Raw genomic sequence first — 21,986 nt, 5'->3', positions numbered from 1 at the left:
TTTCTTAATAATCAACTTTAATGTTATCTTTATTAGTAGCTGTATTACAGGTAATGCATGCACAGCCTTTATTATGCTATAGTGAATTTTCAGGTATCCCATGGAGGGAAGAGAACTGAAATTAAGGAAATACTTATTTAAAGGGGTCTTAAAGTCTTAAAAGTGTTCTGTCACATCTGGGTGTTAATTGAATAGATTTGTTGTATTATTTCATATGATTTGACTCTACACTTGTGTTTCTCAGGAGACAGCAGTAATATTGGGGATTTGCGGGTACAGATAATAAATTATACTATACAAGTGTAGAGGTTTGATGGGTTTACTGAGACAATTATTAATTGTAGCAGTAATCACGAGGTTGTTCGTTGTGGTTTTTAGAAAATCAATCGTCAGAACAACTAACAACGCACACACACGGGTTCAATACACGAGATACATTTATTCATATAAATTGTGCACCAAACATATACTAGTCTGCCTGGATACGAGCAGCAGACATTACTGTGAGGGTTATCAATATACAAAGTATATAATCTCGAAGAGATGCAAACAAAAAGAGATACACAACAGAGAATATATGTCAATATATATCGTTCGGTTACCAAATCGCTAATCAGTGTTATTACCCACTGTTACTCTAAACTCGGAAGTAAATACATTACTCATGAATTAAATTGATAACAACTTGTGTTGAGGTACAATTGAATTCTCGAGACGCAATGTAGAACATGGGGTTTACTTATCCACTGTGTATGGATTTGGAATTTCCCGGCACGAACACCAAACCAGCTGACAGGCTCCGTTGCAGCCTCGGTCCCAGCGGTTGTCCAATGGGCGTTGTCCCGGCGTCCTCTGGCTACTGGCCAACCAGTCGAGGTGCAGCTCGGAGTAGGACGGGCGGAGGAATCTGACTGTGGCGCGCAGGGCAGTCGTTGCTCCGAGGGGATCTACCAGCAGTCCGGCTGGCTAGTAGAAAGTCTCTATGCACTATGCACTCTATGCAGTGTGACGGCTAGTCCTCACAAGTCACTCTTTTGCCCAGGAAGAAGCTGGTTCGTTCCCGGTCCAGCGCTGCTTCTGAATAAGCTATTCAGGTTGTCGACGAGGGTCCAACTGTGGGCTGCCGTTGATCAAGCGGAGCGTTCACGTTGGTAGAATTCTGAGTACGTACGGGATCCTCGGCCCCGCGCTTAGAATAAAGTCCAAGTCCCTTTGCAGACAACAGCCTTTGTCACGTGATTGTCTCTGAGGATGCGCGAAAATGGCCAAGGAGAGCCCTGATCTGAGCTTGCGCTCCCTTTTTGACCAAGACACAGATGTGTTCTGATTGGTTGAGAGTTTGGCGGGCATTGGAGACCCACATGGTGTTACCACACCCTGCCAGTCTCTAATTGGTTGATCAAGGTGAGATACGAGTCACATACTCCTGACACTTAGGAATGCAGTCCAGATGTCCATTTGGCACTCCCTAGACAGATAGGCGCCAATGGATGACCATTGATCATGATAGCCAGGCTTATCTAAGTGCATCCCCATTTGGGAGCTGTCCCTTATCAAAAGAAAACATCTTAAATCAGCCTGCATGAATACTTTCTCTGTGGCTGAACCACAGAGATGGAGAGTGAGATGGGGCCTCATTAAGGAAAGCACAGCAATGCTTAATTCTGTCTTATTACCAAGCATTGCTGCTACAACTGCTTAAATTCAAACTAAACAGGACTATGGGAATGAGATTTGATTTCGAACTGGGTTTTAAATAAATAGGACCGCTGCACTACATTGTGCTTTATGTAAGACAAAAGGTGGGCTTCCTGTGTTTTCGATAACTCAGTTGTAAGAGCGGAGGAATATAGTGGAAACAGCTGGGAACTCTTTGTTCTCTGGTTTGAATTTGGCTGGAAGAAAGGTGTTTTTTATGTTCTTTAAAATTTGTCGTTCACTTAGTTGTCTTATTTTCTAGGCTTGTAGACTCCTCACTCTTCCTAAAAGAAAGTGCTGCAGATAAAGATACAGTAGTTGTCGGAAGTTTGTTCAGTGGTAGAGCACATACAGGCTGTATGTGGTTGTTTTCAATCGCCGGCGTCTCCACTCTGGATTTCTTCCTAAGCACGATATCTTTCCTTACTTGTGTGTGAATTTCAGCGCGACACATAAACCCTTTGTCTGTTTTATAAAGATTATATTTTAAATCAGTTAAAACAAAAAAGTACCTATTACATACACGTAGAAAACACTTGTATCTAATTTGAAAATTTGGGCAATGTATTACTAGTAGTGGAGCTGAGCTCACAGAAGAGCAGTTGATATTGTTAAACCACGTATTATTTTTAAATGACGCTACTAAGCACTGACACGGTGTTAGTGCAGTCCTACCCAAGCTTTCTATCGACTGGATGAGTCTCCTGTTCCATCTCCAATTCTTTCCGCACATTTTGCCTGTTTCACCACCATTATCATTAGACTATAGCCACTAATACGAGATTACTGTTCTGAAAGACTGTCTTAAATAATAATGTTGAAAAGGGTAATGATAAGAGTTTTTTTTCATTAAGGTAACCATACATTTGCCTGTATAGTACAACTTATTATCTGTATCCGCAAATCCCCAATATTAATGCTGTCTCCTGAGAAACACAAGTGTAGAGTCAAATAATATTACAACAAATCTATTCAATTAACACCCCTATGTGACAGAACACATTTAAGACTTACACCCCTTTTAAATATGTATTTCCTTCATTTCAGTTCTCTCCCCGGGATATCTGAAAATTCATTATAGTATAATAAAGTCTGTGCATGCATTACCTGTAATACAGCTACTAATAAAGATAACATTAAAGTTGATTATTAAGATATTACACTTTTATTAATAAAATAAGTATTGATAAAATTCCTTGTGAATAATTGTAGAGTCTGGAAAGCAATTGTTCATTACTTAATGACGATATTATTTCCACTACATTCAGGACAGTTCCAATGTAATCTATTGTTCCACTTCGTCTGCTTAGTCTCCTACTTTAGTAACATCTAATGGGAAGCAGCTGTTATTTTAGGTTTGTTGCAATTGAGAACAGGTTTGCTACAGAGCTGCTGACAAATTTCAGCAGCCAGTTTGTTGCAACTGACCCGTTGTAGCTACCAATCAGAAAAAAAACCAAACGCAACAACTTCAAAAGAAAAAGAACATTAAAAACAAATCTGGGGAACAACATAAACACAGAATCTAATGCGAGAGCTTTATCAAGTCTTCAGTGCTCCTCTTGTCTCAGTAGACCTCTCTCATATATTTGTGTACAGGTCAACTGGAGGTACACAGCTGATAGAAATTTAAGTAGGGAGCTGCATCACAGCATGCGTGGGCTGCAAATGGAAAAGTATAGGTTTATTCCATGCTGAAAATGGAAGTAAACACAACGTTTCTGCTGTGGAGCCTTCTTTGATTGTGACTCGAAATAAATCTTTACCTGTTCGTTTGATGTTAATTTATCTCCATCAAATACCTAACAGTATCTAAACTCGACAGTTGCTCTCAGTAGCTAAAGACACTGCTCCAGGTGAGGCTTGAACTCACAACCTCGGCATGACTCCGCTGTGCACTGCTGTATAAGTACCGCACGCTGACCGATTGCACCACTGGAGCTGTGCAAGTCGTGCTCCTCATACAGACTGACGCTGCAGAAACACAGGGTGAAAACGGTTTCGGTTGTGGATCCATCTATACATGGGGAACACTAAAATAGCAAGGAAAATACAAGAAAAGAAACTGAAAGAATTGTGCTAACAGCAAAGGGGAACTGAGGGAGGTGGTCAGACAAGTAAATCAGCCTGGCAGATTATTTGTATCGACATTTTTTGAGTCAATCAGCAAACAGATTTCTCTTCATGTGCCTTAAACTGTGCAGTTTGTATCTTCGCTGTAGATAGGTTTCTTCAGAAGTCCAGTAAACTGACAATAATGGAGAACTAGCTGACGCACCCCGTCGTGAAGACCCTCTGTAAGGTGATTACACGTTTCAATTTCAAGTCGCCTCCTTTACACTCAATTGCAGCCCCGAAACTGAGAGAAAGCATGAGAAATGGCTTCAGTTTCAATGTGAAAGTGCAGTACAGGCTCGATGGCTTCACATCTCCCATCAATCAAATAAAATTGCAGTAAAGCGATCTAAATATGACTCTTAAGTACTGGGAAAGATGATTATTTTGAGCGTGCCTCCAAGGGTCTGCTACGAGGCTTAAGTTGGCTTCTTATTCGCCAGCTTCTTATGCGTGTTTTTCGTTCCACCTTAAATGGTGCTGCTGTGATGTTATGTCGCCTTTCGCCTGTAGATGGCTCTCTTCGATCAGTACTAATCCGGCTGGAATACTGTAGACATCTTCACTGAAAAGGAATATCCAAATAAATAGCGACTGTCCAAATTATATTTTTGTATGGAATATATTTCAGAAAATCGCAAACCAATTTTAAAAACTCACCACAACACGGACTTACACTGGGAAAAGGTAACTGCACTTTCTGCTTATTGCTACGGCCTTCCCCCCGATTATGAAAATGTCTCACAGTTCTGACACCGCCGTGTGAAAGACAATGTAACAGACTATCAAAATCCTGAAGTACAAGAAATTTTAATGCACCAGTTTTTTAAATATGACCCTCTGATCCTGGCATGTCAGTATACATTTCGAAAAAGTATGGCACCAATCGCACGAATTGCAATGGCACAAATTGTTGAGAATATCACTGACCTTGCCGATATTTGCAGGGGATACGAATGTTTTGCACATGTTGAACTACAACACGTAAAAATTGAGCTTCTTAGTCAATATCATCGGGAATGTCCAATAATGACGAACATCAGTAGCTTCAAGGAAACTTTGACTCGCACATGGAGTTTTATCTTCAAATGGAGGGTGGGAGAATTTATTTGTACTCTCGTTGCTCATTAGCTAAACTATTTTAAAAATATGACACAGATTTGTTCGAGAAACTTGTAATCGCCTTAAAGAGAGTCTTCTTGAAGATGTGCACCAGCTAGCTCTCCACTGTCAATTGACAGGACTTTAGGAGAAACTGTTCTCATACAACCAACATACAAATTACACATCTTAAGGAACATGAAGAGAAATCCGTGTACTAAATAACATAAAATTGTCACTGTAAATTATCACCAAGCTGTTTCATGTGTCTGACCACCTCTTTCCTACTTTGCAGCGAGCACAAATCTTTCTGTTTCTTCATCGCAATTTTACTCTTTCCCCCATGTGGAGATAGATCCACAGCTGAAACTTTAGGTCAGTTCCTGTTACTCTGTCCGATTGAAAGAGCTGTATTAAAGGCACTCCCATCTCTGTAGGAAAGTTATTGCTGCTCTCAACACAATATACTGCAGCCAAATATAGCGATACTGTCACTGCCTGTGGGCCACGTGTTCCTGCTGGCAGTCTATTATGTCATGTTCATCCACACCCAGAAACATTACTTCATCGCTATTTTACTGTCCCCCATGTGGAGATGGATCCACAGCCGAAACTTTAGGTCAGTTCCTGTTACTCTGTCCGATTGAAAGAGCTGTATTAAAGGCACTCCCATCTCTGCAGGAAAGTTAATGCTGTCACGATATTAGTTCCCCCTCCTTAAGGGTGCTCCAGCCCTATCACTCAAGACTTTATTCCATGCACCTGCGCCCTATTCCCTGCCCACCTTAAAAGCCAGGCGCTGACGCTCTTCCGGGCTCTGCATCTGATTTCCATATCGTGCGAGTCCGGGACCAGGAAGCGCCTGGTCCCGTTAAGGTTTTAACCCCCCTGTTCCTGTTCCTGTTCCTGTTCCCCGTCCGCCGGTTCCGACCCGGCCTTCGTGGTTTTTAATTCCTTCGTCGGATGGATCTCCTGGTTTTGGACTTACCCTTGCGTTTTGGATACTCTATGGATTACTCTTGGATCGTTCGCCTCGGCCACACCTCCCCCGTGCACCAGCGCACCTTGGACACGCCCCCTGTCTTCTGCCCCGTTTTCCTGCATGACATTTCCCTAGTGTTTCCCCACTCCGTCGGACTGTGTCGTCCGCATAGGGTCCGGAAAGAACTGTTCGTTACAAATGCTGCTCTCAACACAATAGACTGCAGCCAAATATAGCGAAACTGTCACTGCCTGTGGGCCACGTGTTCCTGCTGTCAGTCTATAATGTCATGTTCATCCACACCCAGAAACATTACTGCTGGAGCACAAGAGTTATATAGGCGCAGTCCATAGAGCAAGAATCTCTTAATCTCAGAACTGTGGGTTCAGCCCCCACATTGGGTCCCTCTGTGTCAATTTCATCCCCCCAATCCTCCTAGCATGACCTGATGGCGTAACAGTGATACCCAGTACCCAGCGTAATTCAGCTTTCTTTCCACTTGATTCAGATTTTGATCTGAAATCATCAGCCGAACAAGAGTTTGTCTAAATCGAGGGAGATCTGCTCACAAGCAAGTATTAAACACTTCAGCATTTTCTGTTCGAATACCACACTTTGTCAAAACACTGCCGCTTCTTAAGCTAATAAGTAACGGTTTTTGAGCACGCATTGTATTGTTAATGCTTATATTAAAAAAGCATAAATTCACATAGTGAAATTTGGACTGAACAAAGTAGTCCAGCCCTTTTACAACATTACATACCCACTGATTAAAGCTTAAAACTACAGCAGCAGGAGTAACAATAATGGCAACAACATGTTTGGAGCTCGGCATTTCATTTATTCTGCGGAAACGTATCGGAATGAACTGCCCGAGATAAAAGAGTAATTGCGGCTTCAGATCGTTTTTACAGAGCATTGCGTTGTTCTGTTCATGCTGACTACACGCATTACATTTGTCATTTACTGCAAGTGTTGCTTTTCCAGGTTTTCTGAAATTCCTCGCATTTGAGCCAGCACTAAAATATTCCCAGTGGGCAAAAGACGTATAATATACGTCTATTAAACGTATACCTTAGACGTCTAAATGTGGTCTACAATTCGTCTAGAATGAAATTCTAATATACGTCTAAAGTTATACGTCAATTATACGTCTATGTTTAGACGTTCATTATACATAAATGGTTGGAGTTCTATTATACGGATAAATTTAGAGGACTATTATACATATATGGTTGGAGTTCCGGATAACTTTAGAGGTCTATTATACGGATAACTTTAGAGGACTATTATACGTATATGGTTAGAGGTCTATTATACGTATAACTTTAGACGTCTATTATACGTATATGGTTAGAGGTCTATTATACGTATAACTTTAGACGTCTATTATACGTATATGGTTAGAGGTCTATTATACGGATAACTTTAGACGTCTATTATACGTATATGGTTAGAGGTCTATTATACGGATAACATTAGAGGTCTATTATACATCAAAGATAGATTTTATAGGTGTAGAAACAAGTAAACCAAGCCAATGATTAGGTTTAGAAATGTATTCTGAAAATACACATTCACACCTGAAACATACGTATTTCAAATTATACATTGTATACAATCAATCAACAATCAACATATGGGCAATAATCATAAAAAACACAACTAGTCTTAAACTTCAGCTACAAATTCTGGTAACATGGCAATATACAGTATAGTAATGACAAACACAAAACTAATTACATTAACACACTAACTCAAAACCACATTTTGATTCAAATATACATTTTAAAATGTACAACTTCTATATTTCCAAGAAAAAAAATATTACAATGGAAGTTAAGACGATTTTTGTCCACTATTTGCAAACCCTGTCTAATTGTCCTAACAGTTAGAACCAAAAACCTATTATTTTCAGTGTCCAGATCTCCTGGCCCCCTGCCTTGCATATGCATTCTTCAAGTAACACATTGCGTGCTCCTTTATTTCTTTTTCTGTTGATGTAGGGTGGGACTTCAGCACCGCAGCTAGGAGAAAATTATATAATATTACTTCCCAAATAAATGATGATTAATATCTTCTTTAGTATAATCTAAAAAATGAACGGTTTACTAAGCTCAAAGCTGAAATAAATGTATAAAATTTGGCTTGCATCATAGCAGTTGAGCAATAAAGTAATAATAATAATAATAATAATAATTATAATAATTGCTTACACTTATATAGCGCTTTTTCTGGACACTCTACTCAAAGCGCTTTACAGGTAATGGGGACTCCCCTCCGCCACCACAAAGTCTGTCCTAATTACCCAAAGTTTGAAAGTACAACATAGAATAAGAATAAGAGAAACGGCAAAACGATTTTGTGTCATCTTCCCCTTTCAAAATATTTTCTGTGCCATTTTTTTGCTTATTCACGTAATATTTTAATCAAAATAATATTAAGAAAGATCTGTATGTATTCAGATAGTATTATTATTGTTCATACTCGTCAAAAGAAGATTGCTGAGATATTTGCAGATATACTTCTACGTTTGAAAAACGTGTCCAAAATGGTGACCAACGAATACTAGCAATGCATTGTGGTATATAACCGGAAAATATGCTGGGTTCGATATTTTCTCAACGTATGCGTTTATTAATGTTGTCGATATTATGGTTGAAATTTAACATTGATAATACATCGCGGCTATGTGCCCCCTGCTATGAGCTGATGTGCAATTTTAACGCATGCAGTTAGTAAGGATCGGTCACTGTTGTATGGTATTATATATAATGACATTATGGAATAGGATGGGGACAGGCCTGGCATCACGGGGGGAGGGGGGAATGTCGCCCCTTCAGTTTTGGGCAAAAAGATTTACCTAACTTAATTTGCGCCCTAAAAAAATAGTTGTACTTTGTCAATGGTCAGACAACACTAAATGACACGAACAGTCACTCAGTCTGTTTGATGGGCAGGAGGGCTATCCGTCCAGGAACTTCACATATCAGTGTCGTTATTGAGTGTCAACATTACGATCCTGTTTGCTCAGGTGGACCGATTCCTTGCAGTAGTTTATCATTATACTTAAAATCGTTATATAACTAGGACTAGTTATAGCAGTCTGTGCTTTCTGTTGGTTTTACAACATTTTTTTCTTAACGATTCAGAACGTCCATGTAGCTGCAAAAATGAACGCTTATGGTACTTTTCGCTCCAGGCAATACAAACCGTGAGAGTGACGAAAAATGTGAAACTGAACTTCATCGCAAATACCAGATTGCTAGTCGTTATCTTCTATCATGAAGCACTAATCAATGGCATAGCTGCGAGATTTCATTTGGGTAGCTGCACCGTACAGCTCCGTTTCAACCGAAATATCACTCCCTCCTCAGAATTTCAGACGCCCCCCTACAGATTTTTCCCCGGGCACCGCGCACTGATGGGGGACGGGGTGTCCAGGAAATGGTATAAACTTTTGTCAAGAAAATAAAAATAGAAACTTTATAGGCACTCAAACATTTTACTGTTTTTTTTCAGGCAGGTGGCAAGACCCCCTCAGCAAAACCCTTGTATGCCAAGCTGTGGGCATTGATTCGTCGAATATACGTATATTTACGGCGAAATTACGTCTATACGTATATATACGTCGCCTCGACGTATAATCAACGTCGAATTGCAACCGTAAAATCGACGACATGAATAAACGCATATATAACGTCGAAAACACATCTAACACAGTGCCTGAGGCTTTTTACTGTATGTATCGTGTGTGCCGCAACTAGGAGTATACGGCACTCTGCACAGTGCACGAAGTAAATTATTTTGGCAGTAATTAATTTACACGTGTATAATAAATATAGTAAATATAATACATTAATTACTGCCAAAATAATTTACTTCGTGCACTGTGCCGTATACTCCTAGTTGTGGCACACACGATACATACAGTAAAAAGCCTCAGGCACTGTGTTAGACGTGTTTTCGACGTTATATACGCGTTTATTCATGTCGTCGATTTTACGGTTGCAATTCGACGTTGATTATACGTCGAGGCGACGTATATATACGTATAGACGTAATTTCGCCGTAAATATACGTATATTCGACGAATCAATGCCCACTGGGTTTCATTCCCGTCGCTGAATACATCGTGGAAACGGTATTTGGAACGGAATGCTGTCACTCATGAAACCTCTTTCTTATTCGGTTCTGAAGTTTGAAAATGAAAATAAAACGGGGGTCACTTCATAGGCTTGAAAGAAGTCCAAGCAGCATAAAAACCCGCGAATTCTCACAAAGGCTGCACCTTTCTTCTGCTGCTGTTATAAATCAGCCTTAAACATTTGAATACATACCTTACTGCTGCTAATCACATTCACGTGTTTACGAAGCTTTTTTCTGTCCGTTATGTTTTTGCTAAGCAGTTTCTCCGTTTTCCTCGTACTGTGATTGTCAGCGAGCACAACAAGACTGAAACAGTGTAAAGGCAGGTAAAAAAGACAGGGTAAAACGCCTGATTGTCGGGAGTGGGATTTGAACCCGTGCCTCTATTTGGAGAGTGAAACATAAAGCTTAAAAGACACGAAGCTGTGAATTTGCTGTTTTAAACCGCTCGACTATCCTGAAGAAATAGGTGCTGACTGCAGCAGTCGCATCCGATTTTCCGTAATTTTAGGACGCTTGATACGACTGGACTAACACAATTTGTGGCGTTTAGTATGACATGGAAAACGGTACCGGAGCATTCGGGTCCGGACTACCAGACTCAGAAACAGTTTTTACCCCCGCACTATCAAACTATTAAACTCCCAGCCTCTCTCACTCTCTCCTCACCTCTCACCTATGATCTGAACCTCACAGTGCCTTCTTTCTTACCAAAAACCCAAACACACATTGAAAATCTACCTCTACCATACATGTCAAAAGCTCACTCCCCATCATTTCTATCCCTTTATTTCATTCTTTTGATGCATGTTTTTGCACATAACCTGTTACCTTTTTGTTGTTTTGCACACTGCCCGTTGTTTTTTGGACATCGGCTGTTGTCTTTCTTTTGTTATACAATTGTATTGTTGTTGTGTTTTTTTCTTTGTACTACTTATGTCCGAGAGCTAGCTAAATAGCATTTCGTTATACCATATACCTGTGTATGAGTATAATGACAATAAACTTGAACTTTAAACTTGAACTTGAACTTGACATAGTCTTGCAGGCAGTATATTATTTTATCGTTTACTCGTTTAAAAAAACACGGTCTTCTCGTTCCTAAGTCAGATTTTTAATGCTTTCGAACGTTACTTCCAACCTGGACTGACAGCTCACCAGATCTGTTTGTGATCAGACCATGGAGTCGGGGGCTGTACCAAGCGCACGTTCCTTCCCAATGCTGAGGCTATCATTCGGAAGATGGGTGTGAAGAGAGACAAGCTTTGTCGACTAAAAAACAAGGCAGGATATGCAAGAATACTAATCACTGGCGACAGTTATGTTCTCTTACTATTGAGATCCCTACATTGCGAGTTTTTTTAAGACTTAGAAACTAAAGGAAAGCGATGACAAGTGAAACTGCCACCGCGCCTTCAAGTAAGCCGGAGGCAGCAACAACAATAAAAGGGATACTTGTCCTTAAACTCGGACGTGATGTTCTGCAGACATGTGCACAATGTCCTGTTTTCTTGCAGTGTAGACATTTTGCTGTTCACGCTCCGCATTCATCTGCTTTGTGCATTGTTAGTCCGCACCTGTAACATGTAATGTCAGCCGTCCCCTGTTCTTCTATTTCTCTAGCATGACTGCGTCCTGCTGCTCGGCTTTTGTTTGTAAAGTTTGAGCGAGCGCCCCGTTCAGTGTCACTTTGTCACTGTGGTCAGAAAGCATTCTTGATTCTGCTTGAGCTGCTTCATGAATTCTAGCGACTGTAAGAGTTCTTTCTAAAGTCAGCCCTTCCTCCTGCAGCAATTTATAGTCTCTTATGTGCACATTTTTCCACAAGTTGATCTCTTAACATGTCAGTTTCCAATACTCCAAAGTCACAAGATTTAGCCAGTTCTCTTAGTGCAGTCACAAAAGCATCAACAGATTCGTCCTGAGACTAAGTTTATGCCGTTTCTCCGCGGTGTAAAGGAAGCGTCTAAAGCAGCTACAGTCTTTTTCTCCAGGGAGGTTGGCGAAAATCCGCTGCACGGGAGCCCCGATACAGTGCAGTAATGTAGCACGTCTCACGGCATCCTGAGCTTCTGTAGATCCACTGGCTATTTAAAAAAAATATGTACGACTCCATCCATATCTTGTATTCCGTATACAAATCCGGGGCTCCGAGGTTCAGTAGAAGCGGTGGAAAAAGCTGGGCATAAGCAAAGCTTCTCGGCGCGGCTACCATATCTTCCATGGCGCAAGCTAAACGAAAAGTCCGAAAATTCAGAAGTTCGTTTCTACCAGCAAGAGAACTAAAATCTGCACTGCACTCTCTTTGAGTCCGTCAAGCACTCATCTCTCGTCGCCTTCAATGTTGTGTATCTTAATAAAGAGACGTTTTGTTCTGTTGTCTGGCGATGTCTACTCACTATACTACATTTAGCATGACTTCTTGTTGCAGTTGAGCTCAAAGCTGGAGATGATCTCCATATTCTACCGCACTAACTAGTCCGAAACGTAGTACACAGTACACACTTTTTAAGTGAAGTCAGGTTGTTAAAAAATTAAACCAGCGCCCTGTCACAGAAACGTACCCCAGTCTCCCGCGCAACAAGCGGGGGTACTCAGCACTATACTAACGAGGAGCACTTGTCTGCAGCTGAGCGTCAGCTCTGTTTACTGTCAGCAGTCATTTCCTCATTTCCAAAAACTTTTTCACCTGCTCTCAGCTTTTAAAGACGGTCATAAACGCTCAAGAAGTAATTCATGTCAGTTTGAAGTCTGTTTCTGTTGTCTCAGCTCTTGATAAAGAAAAGCCGTGCGTGGGAGACTCCCTCTCTGAAGAAGTTTGCCGTCAACCTGCGAGGGAGAAGAGCCATCAATCACCGAGGCAACCACTGAGACAGTTAACATTAAACACGTGAAATGCGAGATGTTGTGATTTTTTTCCCGCTTAAGGCTTCTATCGTTTCTTCTCTAACGAGAAAGACCTCTTTATTAGAAGTGAGATTTTAACAAACGTCTCCAGGGTTAACTGCGACCTGAACGCAACGCCTTAGACCACCAGCCATCTGGCCTGTGGTACTTAGAGCAGCGCTCAATAAAAATGATTAGAACCCGAAAGCGCTTCTTATACGGATCAGTATATTCCGATTCCACTGGTTCTGCAGAAGAAATAAGAAAAGCCGAACTCAAACCACTGTTTTGCCATTACGGGTACTCTGTCTGCAGCTGCTTTAAGATCTACTCACACCGTGTTGCCATTAAGGCTACCTTGTTAAAAAAAAACTTATATTCACCTTTTTGAACGTGATTATTAGACACCCGTTAAATCTCCACCGAGGTTTCTTGAGAGATCTTCAGCGAGCGAGTATTAAAAAACTACGTCGCTTCCAACCTCTGCTGTCACTGTAAACTCGGACGTGATGTTCTACAGATGTGCAGTGTGCCTTTCCTCTTGTCGTATTCAAGAGTACTCACTGTGTGAGCTCCTCACTGCGTGTTCTGTACTCTACTGTGATTTAATTTAGATGATTACGTGGAGTAGAGTGACAAGATCTACTTGAACATTTTCGGTTTGTGAAATGAAACACTAAATACACTACTGTAAATACAGGTAATGGACATTTAAAATAACCACAGTACAGCTAGAAGAGTGAAAGATAAAAGACTATTTAGAATGACATTCACAATAGACTTAAGAACAGTACAACCGCCCGAACAGGGACTTGAACCCTGGGCCCTCAGATTAAAAGTCTGATGCTCTACCGACTGAACTTCCCGGGCTCTGAAAGAAAATTGACACTGTCAGATTTTTTTCACATTTAATAAAATCTTTTAATCAACAAAATTAAAAAGAAAACAAATGGAACATTTTTTTGGAACAATAATTAAAAAAAACTTTCAATGCCTTGGTAGTATACGTGTGCACACCCTTTATAAAGGGAGTTGCAACAGTGCTGAAATGTAAAGAGCATTTCTGTAGAGAAAACAGCATTTATTCTGCCTTGATGTTAAGCTTAGGGAGCCTGTCTTTTAGAAATTCTATTTTATAACACCTTGCACAGCCTCCCGGCAGACTAACAAATATTTTTTTTGAGAAATTGGCTCACACACCGGAGACACTAACGTTTATTTACGTTAGAGTATGTAAAACTCAGGCTTTAACAGATGTTCATGATGTTTCACACGGGGAGTTACCTGTTGTAGTGTTTCAAAAGATGTGTTAGCGGACCACAAATTATCTTGAAAAGATTTGGGTTTGTACTGGATGGGATTCAAACCCGACTCAATTATTTGGAAGGCGCCTGTACCACCAACGCACTTCCGAGAAGCACCTGCAAATTGTCACAATCCTCTCTCACCTACAAAGTTATGGAGACACAGACATCCAATGAAAACTAATCTTATTCACTCAAGGCTCCACTCTTTTGTTGTGATGTCATTTTAATTAATTTTAGCTTTGATAAAGTGTCGTTTTTGCCTCTTAAAGTTAAAATCTGCTCCTTTCTTCCTGGTATAGAAATAACATGTTCCATCTTTGTTTAAAAACACCACTAAAAGTAAATTATTCAGCTCTAACGCCTGTGTGCATTGACAAGACATCTCAAAAGGACTTATCAAATAAGAACACGATCCTTCCTGTTATCATTCCTGTGGTTGGGGCGTTGTTTCACCCTTTTATTTTCTTCTACAATATTTGCAGACAGGGCTTTATCACTCGAGTTGTACAGAACAAGTGTGCATCGGTCCATGAAAATCATCAGTAGTGCTGTTTTTCTATGCATAGTGTAACGCCCTCGCCTGGTGGTGAGGAGGAAGCGCCCCTAGGCGCTCGTAGTACCGCTGGGCATGCTGGGAGTGGTAGCCGGGAAGAGTCTGAGGGTCAGCACGATGACCAGCGGGTGACCCTACCTGTGTAAATAATGTCCTTGTAATTCTAGTGCCCTGTGTAGTCCTGTAAAAGTAGAGTGTGTTGTTAGGTAATTACCACCCTAAATGTGTGTACGTGTTCGTCAGTCTCCTCATGTGTGTGTAGATCCTGTGTTTGGTTTTTTTTTTTTGGTGTGGTTGTTAAATAAAGTCAGTGCTTGGTTAATCGCGTCTCCACTGTTCTTTAGTTCTGAAAAAGAACCTGCAATCGCTACATTGGTGTCAGAAGCAGGCAGAATGAACAACTCGTGGCAGACACTACCCGATTCCGTAAAGCGCCAGCTGACGCTGAAAGACGCAGAACCCATCGGCGGCGCACATAGGGAGCCTGAGCAACTCCTGGGTGCGACAGGTGGCCACAGCCCTTACCAGGGCTACCCAGTAGTGGTCCCGCCAGTAGAATTGGGGCGGCCGCCCCGGAGAGAGGATGCCCTCCCTGCCGGAGCCGATCAGCGGTTTCCACACCCATCGGCGCGGGTGTGACCAGGTCGCTACGATGGTGAGGCGCCTTGGGAGACCTATGAGGCGCAGTTCCAGCTCGCGGCCTGGACGAATGGCTGGAGCCGAGCGGAGATGGCCGGCCACCTGGCGGTGGCGCTGGTCCAACACGAGATCAACACCGGCGACGCTCGGCCCATCCGCATCCCACCGGGACGGTGGTCCATGCCAAGCGGACCGCCGCCGAGGAAAAGATCCGGGAGATGGCCGCAGCGGGGGTGATTGAGCCCTCCGCGAGCCCGTGGTCGGCGCCAGCCGTACTGGTTAAAAAAAAAGACGGCTCGTGGAGGTTCTGCGTCAACTACCGCAAGCTGAACGAGGTCACCCGGAAAGATTCCTACCCCCTGCCGAGGATAGATGACGCCCTGGACTACATCACCGGGTCGACCTGGTTCAGCTCCCTGGACCTCCGCTGCGGCTACTGGCAGGTACCGCTTGCTCCCGATGCTCGCCCGAAGACGGCCTTTTCCATCGGCCAGGGCCTCTGGCAGTTTACTGTCATGCCTTTTGGCCTGTGCAATGCCCCGGCGACGTTCGAGAGGCTGATGGAGAGGGTGCTGGCATCGGTCCCGCGGAACCAGTGTGTGTTGTATCTGGACGATCTTCTGGTTCATGCACGTAGTTTCGACCAGAGTTTCGACCACCTTGACGAACCTCCAGGCGGTGCTGGCCTGCATCCGCCGTGCTGGCCTGAGGCTCAACCCCCGCAAGTGCGAGCTCCTGCGGCGGGAGGTGACCTTCCTGGGACATGTTGTTGGACCGCGAAGGGTGACTACGGACCCAGGTAAGGTCGCCGGAGTGAGGGGCTGGCCGACTCCACGCACCGTCGCCAGCATCGCTGCCCCGCTGCACCGCCTCACCGACAAGGGCCGCCGTTTTGACTGGGACTCGGGCTGTGAGACTGCCTTTGGCCGGTTGCGTGAAGCTCTGGTGGGTGCCCCCGTGCTGGCCTACCCCGACCCGCGGTTGCCGTATATTCTCGACACCGACGCGAGTGACTCGGGGGTGGGGGCGGTGTTGGCGCAGGAAGGGCCGGATGGGGAGCGCGTAGTGGCTTACTGTAGTCGGGCTCTGACTAGGCCTGAGCGGAACTACTGCGTGACCTGTCGCGAGCTGCTGGCGGTGATGGCGGCGGTCCACCACTTCAGGCCGTACCTGTTCGGGACCCGGTTTCCGGTTGAGGACTGACCATGCGTCCCTCACCTGGCTGCTCCACTTTAAGGAGCCAGAGGGACAGATGGCGCAATGGATAGAGATCCTGCAGGAGTACGACTTCACTGTCGTGCACCGTGCGGGGTCTCGCCATCTCAATGCCGACGCTCTCTTGCGGTGCCCCTGCGAGGCCGCGGACTGCCATCACTGCGCCCGGCGGGAGCAACGTGAGGAGGCTGTCCGCACCGTGGCGGGGGTGAGCGCCGCGGCCACGGCCCGGGAGGGGCCGCTGGGGGTGGGCCTGCCAGACCTGGCGCAGCGTCAGGCAGCTGATCCTGACGTGGGGCCGGTGCTCCGCTGGAGGGCAGCAGGAGTGCGGCCTACGCGAGAGGAGCTCGCCCCGCACCCGAAGTCCGTCAAGGCCCTCTGCGCCCTGTGGGAGGCCTTGGAGGTAAAGGACGGGGTGCTGCGCCGGGGGTGGCGGGTACCCTCCAGTGGCGAGGTACGGTGGCAGCTGGTGGTGCCTCGGTCGCTCCGGGGGGCGGTGCTCCGAGCGGTGCACGGCCAGCCGGGTGTGGGGCACTTCGGCGGTAAAAAAACCCTGCAGCGTCTCCGAGGCCATTTTTATTGGGGTCTTTGCCACCGGGACGTGCAGCGGTACTGCCGAACGTGTGCGGTGTGCGTGCCGCAGAAGGGTCCCCCCGAGCGCTCCCGGGCCCCCCTCCAACAACACCAGGTGGGGGCTCCTATGGACTGGGACCGCCACCTCCCCCTTGCGCTCTGGGCGTACAGGACCGCGGTCCAGGAATCCACCGGGTGCACCCCGGCCTCGCTCATGCTGGGCCGGGAAATGCGAACCCCGGTGGACCTGGTCTTCGGCCCGCCGCCCGGAGACGGGTCGGCACCGCCGGCTGGACTGGAGTACGAATGGGACCTGCGGCAGCGGATGCAGCGGGTGCACAGCTTTGCACGGACCCACCTGACACAGGCGGGGGTCCGGCAGAAGCGGTACTACGACCTGCGCTGCAGGGGGCCTGCCTTCCAGCCCGGGGACTGGGTTTGGGTGTACAACCCGCGCCGCCGCAAAGGCCTCAGCCCTAAGCTCGCGCCGTCATGGGAGGGGCCCGCTGAGGTACTCGGGGTGGTGGGCGAGGTCTGCTACCGTGTCCGGTTGCGAACGCGGGGGAGAGTGGTGGTCCTGCACCGAGACCGCCTGGCCCCCTACCGGGCCCGGGAGGAGGAGCCGTGTGGGGAGGCTCTAGAGGAGCAGCCGGGACTGGAGCCGACCGATAGTGGGGCGTCCGTGGGTCGCCAGCCGTCACCGCGGCGCAGCGGCCGCTCACGCAGGGTTCCGCAGCAGTTGGCCGAATATGAGTACAGCCTGAGGGGGGTGTTCGACGTCGGCGAGACGCCAGACGCTTCAGGTGGGGGCAGTGTAACGCCCTCGCCTGGTGGTGAGGAGGAAGCGCCCCTAGGCGCTCGTAGTACCGCTGGGCATGCTGGGAGTGGTAGCCGGGGAGAGTCTGAGGGTCAGCACGATGACCAGCGGCTGACCCTACCTGTGTAAATAATGTCCTAGTAATTCTAGTGCCCTGTGTAGTCCTGTAAAAGTATAATAATGTTTCTTTATTAGCCCTATACAATTTCTTGCATTAGGAATGCGTCTTTTCGCATACCCCAGCTTTTGCACAGACACAGACACAGAGACAGGGAGAGAAGCTGGCTTCAGACGAAGGGAACTGCTTTTTGGCAGTCTCTCGAGAAACTAAGCAAAGTGTTTAAAGATACTTTCTCAGCTTGACATCAAGGCACAAAACAAAAACCTTCTTGCGTCCTCTCAACCCAAAAGCGCTTTGTCACTTTTTGCGTTATGCAGGGAACGATGTCTGCCCAGATCACTTTTGTGTCAATGCAAATCGTAGTGTGCCCTCCGTTTTAATGTTGGCTGTGCTGGCGTGCTGCTTCTGTCTGTGAAACTTGAATGTTCTGCTTCTTCACACCAAATCGTCGGCGGGGGTTGAGCTTGTTAAATCTTTGCGCATAGCGCTCCTTTGGAAGTACTTTGTCCAAGTTCAAAAGCAATCGTGGGATTTACTTCATGCGTGCAAAAAGCATGCCTCGCACGACAGATTTAAATGGGGATTGGAGCCTGCTTCTTGCTGTTTTTCCTGTGGTTGCAGTTACAAAGTTGATCGTGCTTTCACATTCTGTTAACAGTATTTACTGGCTGAGCTTTTTCAGTTGGTTCGTAAAGGAATCTCTGCTTCGGTTCCAGAAAAGTCATCTGTAGTGTGTTTTTTTCCGTGCCCATGGCAGTCTTTTAAAGCTGGTAGTAATGGCGGCGAAGTTAATTTGTTATCCTCTTTAAAAGAATAAGGACGGGCTGGGGCGAGCTCCATTTACCACTCTTTCAGCTAACCGCCGAACTCGCGAACTGATTACACTGCAGAGCCACAGGCGCCTCGCTTTTCTCCATTCTCTGGGTTAGGGTGAAAAAAAAACTTTGCTGGTATTAGCTGGCCTGCTGGGAGTACCTCTTCTTCACTGATAAGCAAGATTTGTGTTTCATCTTTCGCAAGCTGTATAGATTTCTTTCAAAACAAGTTGTTCCAGAAAGGAAACGGACACTTGCATTCACCTGAATTAAAAGGCATGGGATTTGCCCATAAGGATAAATTCTGTACAGTAAGACAGGAAGAAAGGCACCGCTGGGAATCGGACCCAGGATCTCCTGTTTACTAGACAGGCGCTTTAGCCAACTAAGCCACGGCGCCGGCAAAGTGCTGTCCTTTGACAGCCACTTGGACACGTCTCTACTGCTCTGAGACATCTGCGTTCGGTGTGCACCGAGCCTGCTCGCCTTGCAAGTTGCCTCATTTACATGCGATAGTTCCACCACTAAGAGAAAGGATGAGAAATGGCTTTTATCTGTCACTTTTCATGTCAGAGGATCTCAATCTGCTTTCCCTGTACAAGAGGATGTCCAACTCATGTAGCTAAAGACGTAGACGACAGTGCTCCACTGAAATCTTGATCTCACAACCCTCGGCATGACTCCGCTGTGTTCTGCTTTAGACAAAGGGGGGAAAAGACTTCTTTCATCACACGTTTTGCACTGTTTACGGTGTTTGCAGTGCTCTTTCTTAAATGAAAACCAGGAATCGGCACCATATGAGGTGAGACTAGATAATATTGGATCAAGTAGCCTCGCCATTCCATGCGTGACGTGCGCAAAGTGTAATTCCTGTCTTTATAGTGTGCTTGTTAGAGACTTAGCTGGCACCCAGAGCGCTTTAAATCCGGGAGTCAGCAGCCCAAGACAATAGAGCTTCCTTCGTCTATGTTTTTTGCGTGATGGGGGAAACCATGCGTGTGCTGCAAACGATCTTAGTATCGAAGTGCCGTCCCACATAACCGATCCGAACAATCTGCTTTACAGAGGAGCACTGCCGGAGCTTATCGTTGGCAAACTGAAGACCAGGCTGACCTCTTCTGTGACTCTTGAACACTGAGTCTCAAGGTTGTGAATTCAAGCTCCACGCTGGCGGGAAATTCCATAGGTAATGATCACATTTTCTTGCATGCTAATCAAAAGAAATATTAAGAAACTTTTCCCGATACCAGTTTTTTACAAAAGTAAAGGCACACGGCACATGTGTGCCACATCACGTCAGAGTTTAGTGACAACTACCTCAGAGATTGTAAGCTGGGTAGTTTCAGATCAGATCACTTTTTGTATCAAAGGTTCAAGCAAACCCGAATACTTTTGCAAGAGACATTTCAGAATCCCAGTCAAATCCAGTACGATTGCTGGATCCTTTGAATTCGACTGAACTATAGCACAGATCTGCAGTCCACCATTAGAATACTGTGGGTGTGCTGTATAAGCCATACCACCCAAAATGATTCTAAAACAGGAGAAGCATCCTCGTTTAGGAATGTGGTATAAAGTGAAATGGTCTGGGAAGAGTCCTACGTTTGAACAGTTCAAAATAGACGTCAAGGGGTATTTACGGACTCTTTCGAAATGTAAGAACAAGCTGTGCGGACCTTATCTTTATTTACCTTGTGTAATCGTTTTTCACAAAGTGTAATTGTATTATAGCATGTGCCCCTGACGATTTTCTTGATACGTTATATGTGCTCTTGTTTGTATTGTATGTAGTTTTGTTGTTCAAATAAAACGTAAAAGACACAACTTTCCGGATGCGGCTGCTGTAAAAATAAAATGACATCAAGGGTGCTGTACGCAGAGGTCTGAAACCTGCTCAACAGAAGATCTTTATCAAGAGGTGTTAAAGAAGTAGAGATCTCGCCATGAGAGGGGAAGCATCTCAGAAAAAGCAGGTGCAGTCGGTTCCACGGTCATAACGCCACTAAGTCGGGCGACAAGAGCAAAACCCACCCGGCTTCCTCCGGGCAAGTAATGAGACAAAGAGACAGAGCACAGCGGGTAGTGTGGCCGAGTGGTCTAAGGCGCTGGATTAAGGCTCCAGTCTCTTCGGGGGCGTGGGTTTGAATCCCACCGCTGCCAGGTGCTTCTGTCGAGACCCCCTTTCAGCTGGCTTCAGACGAAAGGGAGGGAACTGCTTTTTGGCAGTCTCTCGAGAAACTAAGCAAAGTGTTTAAAGATACTTTCTCAGCTTGACATCAAGGCACAAAACAAAAACCTTCTTGCGTCCTCTCAACCCAAAAGCGCTTTGCCACTTTTTGCGTTATGCAGGGAACGATGTCTGCCCAGATCACTTTTGTGTCAATGCAAATCGTAGTGTGCCCTCCGTTTTAATGTTGGCTGTGCTGGCGTGCTGCTTCTGTCTGTGAAACTTGAATGTTCTGCTTCTTCACACCAAATCGTCGGCGGGGGTTGAGCTTGTTAAATCTTTGCGCATAGCGCTCCTTTGGAAGGACTTTGTCCAAGTTCAAAAGCGATCGTGGGATTTACTTCATGCGTGCAAAAAGCATGCCTCGCTCGACACCTCTACATACCTGACCACCACTGCATCACACAGCTGCCAGCGCACCTCACCGTGCCACATAGCTGCAAGCGCACCTCACCGTGCCAGGCCACCACTGCATCATACAGCTGCCAGGGCACCTCACCGTGTCAGGCCACCACTGCGTCACACATATTTCAGTGCCATATATTTCATGGATATTATGGAATATAATGGATGGATATCTTAGTTATCTTTCTAGTTCACAGGTTTGCATGCATAATTTAATTTTGAAAGCCACTGAGACATCAGGTACTACTGTTGTATTTATGAAAAAGAAACAAAACAAAAAACATACTAACAACTGTGCCATCCTACTCCTTAGTTAATAAATTTTATTATTCATCAACAGTTAACATTGTTAGCAAAATATTTTGAATTATATTTAACCCTAT

The 21,986-nt window shown here is 45.0% G+C and overlaps 1 protein-coding gene and 4 non-coding genes across 5 annotated transcripts in view; 1 reads left to right on the top strand and 4 right to left on the bottom strand.

Moving 5' to 3' along the window:
* LOC138243434 (uncharacterized) overlaps nucleotides 1-21,986 on the bottom strand; it is a 421,149-nt gene that overhangs the window by 263,597 nt on the left and 135,566 nt on the right. The window lies entirely within an intron of this gene.
* Nucleotides 3,547-3,640, bottom strand: trnai-uau (transfer RNA isoleucine (anticodon UAU)). The gene is made up of 2 exons: nucleotides 3,603-3,640; nucleotides 3,547-3,582 (listed from the first exon to the last, which is right to left on the bottom strand). It is a non-coding gene; the product is annotated as a tRNA-Ile (tRNA).
* On the bottom strand, nucleotides 13,729-13,801 carry trnak-uuu (transfer RNA lysine (anticodon UUU)). Its single transcript has one exon. It is a non-coding gene; the product is annotated as a tRNA-Lys (tRNA).
* On the bottom strand, nucleotides 19,298-19,371 carry trnat-agu (transfer RNA threonine (anticodon AGU)). Its single transcript has one exon. It is a non-coding gene; the product is annotated as a tRNA-Thr (tRNA).
* trnal-aag (transfer RNA leucine (anticodon AAG)) lies at nucleotides 21,050-21,131 on the top strand. Its single transcript has one exon. It is a non-coding gene; the product is annotated as a tRNA-Leu (tRNA).

This window comes from Lepisosteus oculatus, chromosome 14, assembly GCF_040954835.1.
Source record: "Lepisosteus oculatus isolate fLepOcu1 chromosome 14, fLepOcu1.hap2, whole genome shotgun sequence".
NCBI classification, from domain to species: Eukaryota; Metazoa; Chordata; class Actinopteri; order Semionotiformes; family Lepisosteidae; genus Lepisosteus; species Lepisosteus oculatus.
Note: the sequence above shows the minus strand (reverse complement) of the source record. Positions and strands in the feature narration are given on the sequence as shown.